Genomic DNA, 7,870 nt, shown 5'->3' on the forward strand with positions numbered 1-7,870 from the left:
AAGCTTTCATCAGAAAGCAGAAACTTCCTTCGGTTTCTAACAAAGTGCATAAATTAGCTAGGAAGGACTTAGTTAAGAACACTGTGGTCTAGCCTCATCTATTATTTTCTGTTATGATAAATGGCAAAGAGGTTGCAATGCCAGTAAGTTGGTTTCAGAAGAACTACGACATCATACTATTTACTTACACTTTACACTCAAAGTCACACTTGAAAGAAAATTATTTGAATTCGATAATAAAGGTCATGGAATCAACTTAAATGCCTATAAATGATAGGCTGGATAAAGAAAATGTGGTACACATACACCATGGAATACTATGCACCCATAAAAAAGAATGAGATCATGTCCTTTGCAGGGACCTGGATGGAGCTGGAGTCCATTATCCTTAGTACACTAATGCAGGAACAGAAAACCAAATACGACATGTTCTCACTCATAAGTGAGAGCTAAATGATGACAAGACATGGACACATAGAGGGGAACAACACACAATAGGGCCTGTCAGGAAAAAAATAACTAATGAGTACTAGGCTTAGTACCTGGGTGACAAAATAATCTGTACAACAAACCCATGACACGAGTTTACCTATTTAACAAACCTGCACATGTACCCCTGAACTTAAAATAAATGCTTAAAAATGTCTCTTATGAAAGCATCTGTCTGATGGACAATGTAACCATTAATATTTACACAATTAAGGGAAGGGAAATATATATTTGAGAGGTTTGGAGCCAACAAGAGTAAGAATCACAATCAACTGTCACTATGGAAAACATGGATATTATGACCCATAAAAGCTACAGCTTAATCTGATTCCTGCAAATGACACTTGCCTCTATTAAGGACAAAGCGACATACAAATGGCCAACAAGCATATGAAAAAGTGCTCAACATCACTAATCATCAGAGAAATGCCAATTAAAACCATAATGAGATATCCTCTTACATGGGTCAGAAGAGCTATCATTAAAAAGACAAAAAGAAAACCAAATATTGGCAAAGATGTGGAGAAAAAGGGAACTCTCATACACTGCTGGTAGGAATGTAAATTAGTACAACCTTCATGAAAACAGTATCAAGTTTTCTCAAAGAATTAGCAATAGAAATTCCATTTAATCCAGCAATCCCTCTACTGAGTATCCACCAAAAAGAAAAGAAATGCTAAAATGACATCTGCACTCATATTTATCACAGCACTATTAACAATAGCAAAGACATAGGACCAACAGATGATTGGATAAAATGTGGTACATGCACACACACACACACAGACACACACATACACACGAATACTATTCAGCCTTAAAAAATAATTATGTCACGTTTTTTCTTCAAAAACATGGATGAAAACCGAGGCCATCATCTTAAGTGAAACAACTCAGATACAGAAAAATACTACATGTTTTCACTTATAAGTGGAAGCTACACAATGTGTACACATGGACATAGAGTGTGGAATAATAGTAAACGGAGACTCAGAAGGGTGGGACAGAGATGGATGGTGAGAAATTACTTAATGGATTCAATGTACATTATCTGGCTGTTGGATACCCTAAAAGATGAGACTTCACCACTGTGCAATCTATTTATGAAACAAAATCACACTTGTACCCTATAAATGTATATAAAAACTTTTCTTAAAAAAGAACAGAAGCAATTCCTTTTTTTGGAGTCTTTCCAAACAAGAAACGCTTTTCCGAAAAGGAAAGGCAGGGTTTGTCAGCAAAAATACCCTAGTAGATAATGTTTTTCTTTCACAACACTCTCCTCTGTTCTTGTAATTGAGGGACTTCCATTTTTAATACAGGTCAGCACTCTCAGAGTTATAGAGAGGTTGTTATTTGAGGAATGGATCATAGGGCAGGGTAGATGGGGAGGGTTGCTGGGAAACTGTCTCTCATGTTCCTAAGGTCCTGTTATTAATCTAAATTAATTTATTACTTAATGTGGTGAAAAACACTCTGGTAGTTATGTTTAAAGTTTAATCTTGCTTTATACTCACAACAGATTTCAAGATAAAGAACTGGAGTTCAGGGACAGTAAGTGACATGCCTGTTGTTACACAGAAAATTATTGGTAAAGCTAGAGTATAAAATTAAGCTTGCTAACTTTATAAAGATCCTGTGGTACCATGAAAATTACTCTGCTAAAGGGGCTTCCAGTGGCCCTAAAACAAGCAGACATTGAGAGCCCCATTTGAGTATTACTCTGGTGCACTGCTGTCCTTAAATAAAGAATGAATATAGACACTTGTTGTACATAGGAAGTAAAAGAGGTAAGTATGGACCCTTCTCTATCTGTCTTCGGAAGAAAAAAAAATAGATATGCTGATTTTTAAATATCAACGTGTATAACAAATTGGTCCCTTGGACAATACTGATTATAGCTTTTCTTTTACATTTTATAATGGTTAATTCTCTGTGTCCACTTGACCGGGCCAAGCATTGCCCAGATTCAACATTATTTTGAGGTGTGTCTGTGAGGGTGTTTCTGAGTGGCATTAGCATTTGAACCTATGGACTCAACAAAGTAGATTGCTCTCCCCAATATATATATTAGTGGGGAACATCCAATCCATTGATGACCTGAATAGTATAAAAGACGAAGGAAGGAGGAATTAACCCCTTTTGCTTCCTGTCTGCCTGCTTGAAGTATAACATTCTTCTCTTGCTCTTGAACTGAAAATTAAACCATCAGCTCTCTTGGTTCTCAGGGCTTAGGACTTGGACTGAATCATGCCACTTGCTTTCTTGGGTCTCCAGCTTGTAGATGGCAGAGTATGAGATTATGAGCCTTCTCAGTCTCTATAATTGTGTGAGCCATTACCTCATAATAAATTTCTTCCAAGAGGAGCTCAGCCTGCGCTGCGCCACGATGTCCGGGGAGTCAGCCAGGAGCCTGGGTAAGGGAAGCGCGCCCCCGGGGCCGGTCCCGGAGGGCTCCATCCGCGTCTACAGCATGAGGTTCTGCCTGTTTGCTGAGAGGACGCGTCTGGTCCTGAAGGCCAAAGGAATCAGGCATGAACTCATCAGTATCAACCTGAAAAATAAGCCTGAGTGGTTCTTTAAGAAAAATCCCTTTGGTCTGGTGCCAGTTCTGGAAAACAGTCAGGATCAGCTGATCTGTGAGTCTCCCATCACCTGTGAGTACCTGGATGAGGCATACCCAGGGAAGAAGCTGTTGCCGGATGACTCCTATGAGAAAGCTTGCCAGAAGATGATCTTAGAGCTGTTTTCTAAGGTGTCATCCTTAGTAAGAAGCTTTATTAGAAGCCAAAATAAAGAAGACTATGCTGGCCTAAAAGAAGAATTTCGTAAAGAATTTACCGAGCTAGAGGAGGTTCTGAGTAATAAGAAGACGATGTTCTTTGGTGACAATTCTCTCTCTATGATTGATTACCTCATCTGGCCCTGGTTTGAACGGCTGGAAGCAATGAGGTTATATGAGTGTGTAGACCACACTCCAAAACTTAAACTGTGGATGGCAGCCATGAAGGAAGATCCCACAGTCTCAGCCCTGCTCACTAGTGAGAAGGACTGGCAAGGTTTCCTAGAGCTTTACTTACAGAACTGTCCTGAGGCCTGTGACTATGGGCTCTGAAGGGGGCAGGAGTCAGCAATAAAGCTATGTCTGATGTTTTCCTTCACTATAAATAAATAAATAAATAAATAAATTTCTTCCTATGTAAATCTTCCTACTGAGGTAGGAGGCAGGACTTTGGTCCAGAGGTAAGACTCAGACACTAGACCAAATTGAGGACTAGCTAAAACAGGAACAAGGTGGAAGCAGCTTTCCATAAGATAAGCCCACCAGTGTGCCATGTTAGTTTACTGTTGCTATGGCAACACCTGGGAGTTACTGTGATGGCAACACTCAGGAGTCCCTGCACCTTCCCATGCAATGACTCAATGATCCAAAAGTTACTACCCTTTCCCTAGACATTTCTGCATTAATCACACCTTAATCTACATGTAATTAAAAGTGGGCATAAATATAAACGTAAAACTTCCCTGAGCTGTTACTATAAACACACTGCCTGTGGGGTAGCCCTGCTCTGTAGAAGTCACAGAGCAGTAACACTGCTGGGACTGTACCACCACCAGAGCTGTAACACTGCTGCTTCAATAAAGTTGTTTTCTTCTACCTCTCTCTTGTCCCTGAATTCTTTCCTGAGCAAAACCAAGAATCCTTGAGGGCTAAGCCCTATTTTGGGGCTACCCTGCCCTGCATCACTATTGGTTCTACTCCTCTGGAGAACTCTGACTAATACACATTCTATGACCAGCTTTCATGTAAAATGCATACTACAACTCCCTCTATGTTTGCCAGAAAAGTTCAATTGTTGACTAGTACAGAAGGCGGCTTTATGTTCATAGTGTTTTAATTACAATATGAATTCCACAGTGCCATGGAGCACAAGTTTTAACATGTTATTTTGTTTTTAAATTCCCCGTAGTAATGTTAGTTTTGATATAACACCTGCCCATATGAAACAAATTCCTGAATAGGGGTGATTTACAATTAATTGTAGGTCAGCATTACATCACCTATGAGTGTCATGTAAAGATTCATTTTTCTTACCTCTGTTAGTCAAAGTGGTTCTTAACTCTGGCTGTGCATTTAGAATTGCATGGTGAAATGATTTTTTTTTTTTTTTTTAATGAGGCTTAAAATTCTCCACCCAGGCATTTGATTTAAATTGCCTTGGGTATAGACCGAGGATACATTTATCTTTAATTGATTTAAATATTAAATAATATAAAACTAATCATTTTAACATGTACAATTCAGTGGCATTTAGTGTATTTATAATGTCACACACCCATCACCTCTATCAAGTTCCAAAATATTTTCATTACCACAAATGAAAACCCAATCATTAAGCAGTCACTCTGCATTCCTTCCTCTCCACAATCCTAGCAACCACCAATTTGCTTTCTGTCTCTATGGATTTACTTATTCTGGATATTTTATATAAATGGAATTAAAAAATATGTGACTTTTGGTGTCTGGATGCATTTATTCCGCATAATGTTTTTGATACCCATCTATGTTGTAGCATTTATCATCCCTTAATTACATTTTATGTTCAAATGATATTTTATTGTACAGATATACCACAATTAGTTTACCTATTCATCAGTTGACAGACATTTGGATTGTGAATGTGCAGTTATGGACATTAATATTGTTTGAGAACACCTGTTTCCCATTTTTGGGATATATATCTAAAATTATAATCACTGGGTCATATAGAATTCTATATTAAACTTTTGAGGAACAGCAAGATTATTTTTCAAAGTGGTTGCACCATTTTACATTCCTACCAGCAATCTATGAGGGTCTCCAGTTCTCCACATTCTGCACAACACTTGCTATTTTCCTTTCTAAAAAAAAAGTAGTCATCCCAGTGGATGTAAAGTGATTTCTCATTGTGGTTTTAGTTTGCATTTCTTTGATGGCTAATGACTTTGAACAACATTTTGTGTGCTTAGTGACCATTTATGTCTTCTTTTGTGAAGTATCTATTCAGATGTTTTGACCATTTTTTGACTGGGTTGTTTCTTTATTATTGAATTGTAAAAGTGCTTTATATATACTAGATAAAATCCCTTATCAGATGTAATCTACAACCTCTTTATCCCATTCTGTAGATGTTTTTCACTTTCTTGATAGTGCTATTTGATTCACAAAAGTTTTTAATTTTGATTAAGTCTAATTTATCTATTTTAATTTCATTTTGTGTGTTTTAGGCATCATATAAAGAATCCATTGCTAAATCCAAATTCATGGGAGTTTATCTTATGTTTTCTTCTAGTAGAACTTAATTCTTATATTTAAGCCTTTAATCAATTTCAAGCTAAATTTTGTATATCGAGCTACATTTTGCATATTGTAAATTTTGTATATATTTTATTTTGTGTGCCACTATCACACTGTTTTGATTACTGTAGAGTTGTAGCCAGTTTGAACTATAAGTTCTCCAAATTTGTTGTTCTTCCTTCAGATTGTGTTGGCTATTTGTGGATCTATGCAATTCCATACGAATTTTAGAATCACATTTTCTATTTCTGTGAAAAATATTTAGGATTTTGATTAGGATTGCAATTAATCGGTAGATTGCTTTGGAGAGTATTATCATCTTACCCATATTAATTCTTCCAATTCGTGAACATGGGATGCCTTTTCCAAAGTGGCTGCACAATTTTACATCCCTAACAGCAATCTACGTGGGTTTTAATTTCTCCAAATCCTACTCAACACTTGTTATTTTAGGTCTTCTTTAATTTATTCTAGCAATGTTTTCTAGTTATCAGTGTACAAGCCTTGCAGATCATTGATTGAGTTTATTACTAGGTATTTTTTAATGATAGTGTAAGTGGTATTATTTTTTATTTCATTTTTAGATTGTTCATTGCTGTTGTGTAGAATTGCAACTGATTTTGTCATGTTGATCTTGTATCCTAAAATATTGCTTGTTTGTTAGCTCTAGTCAGTTTCCTTGTGGATTCTTCAAAGATTTTTATATGTAAGATCAATACATATAAAATGTTCTTTATATGTAAGAATAAATATAATTTTACTTAATCCTTTCTAATATGGATATATTTTATTTATTTTCTTGCCTAATTTCTCTCACTAGAACCTCAAATACAATGCCAAACAGAAATGGTGAAAGCACGCATACTTGCCTTGTTTCTGATCTTTTTAACTATTAATATAATGTTAGGTTATTTTATTTATTATTATTTTTTTTGATGGAGTCTCCCTCTGTCGCCCAGGCTGGAGTGCAGTGGTGCAATCTAGGTTCACTGCAAGCTCTGCCTCCCTGGGTTCACACCATTCTCCTGCCTCAGCCTCCCGAGTAGCTGGGACTACAGGCACCCACCACCATGCCCGGCTAATTTTTTTTTTGTATTTTTACTAGAGATGGGGTTTCACTGCGTTAGCCAGGTTGGTCTCGATCTCCTGACCTCATGATCTGCCCACCTCGGCCTCCCAAAGTGCTGGGATTGCAGGCATGAGCCACCGCATCTGGCCTGTTTTGTGTGTGTGTGTTATATACACACACACACACAAATATATATATATATGTATATCCTTTTTCATGTTGAGGAACTACCAGTCTAGTGCTAATTGTTGAGTGTTTTTATCATGAAAGAGTGTTGAGTTTTCCCAATGCTTTTTCTCACTCTGTTATGATCACGTTTTGTTTTCCCCTTCATTCTGTTAATGTGGTGTATCACATCAATTGATTTTCATATGTTGAACAAATCTTGCATTCCTGGAATAAATTTGACTGGTCAGGCTGTATAATTATTTGAAAATGTTAGCAGATTCAATTCATGAGAATTTGGTTGAAGATTTTTGCATTTATTGCAAAGGAACCAAAGGATATTTGTCTATAATTTTCCTGTGATTTCTGTATCTGTTTTTTTTTTTTTTTTTTTAATCCACATAATTATGACCTCATAGAATGAGTTAGGAAGTGCTTTTGCACTTTTGTTTTTTGGAAGGGTTTGAGAAGTATTGGTGTTCGTTAAAAACTTGTTAGAATTCACAAGTAAAGCTATCTGGTCTTGTTTCTTTTTTCCCTTCCTTCTCCTTTCCTTCTCCCTCCCTTCTCCTTCCCTTCTCCTTCCCTTCTCCTTCCCTTCTCCTTCCCTTCTCCTTCCCTTCCCCTTTCCTTTCCTTTCCTTTCCTTTCCAGAATTTTTGATTAATGATTTTATTTCTTTACTTATTATAGGCCTGTTATGTTCTATTTCTTCCTGAGTTAGTTTTTGTTTTGTTTTGTTTTGTTTCGTTTTGTTTTTTTTGAGACAGAGTCTCGCTCTGTCGCCCAGGCTGGAGTGCAGTGGCCAGA

The 7,870-nt window shown here is 36.9% G+C and overlaps 1 pseudogene; it reads left to right on the forward strand.

The window, feature by feature from the left end:
- Positions 1–2,853: 2,853 nt before the first annotated feature.
- LOC102130209 (glutathione S-transferase omega-1 pseudogene) lies at positions 2,854–3,677 on the forward strand (annotated as a pseudogene).
- Positions 3,678–7,870: the final 4,193 nt, after the last annotated feature.

This window comes from Macaca fascicularis, chromosome X, assembly GCF_037993035.2.
Source record: "Macaca fascicularis isolate 582-1 chromosome X, T2T-MFA8v1.1".
Lineage (NCBI taxonomy): Eukaryota > Metazoa > Chordata > Mammalia > Primates > Cercopithecidae > Macaca > Macaca fascicularis.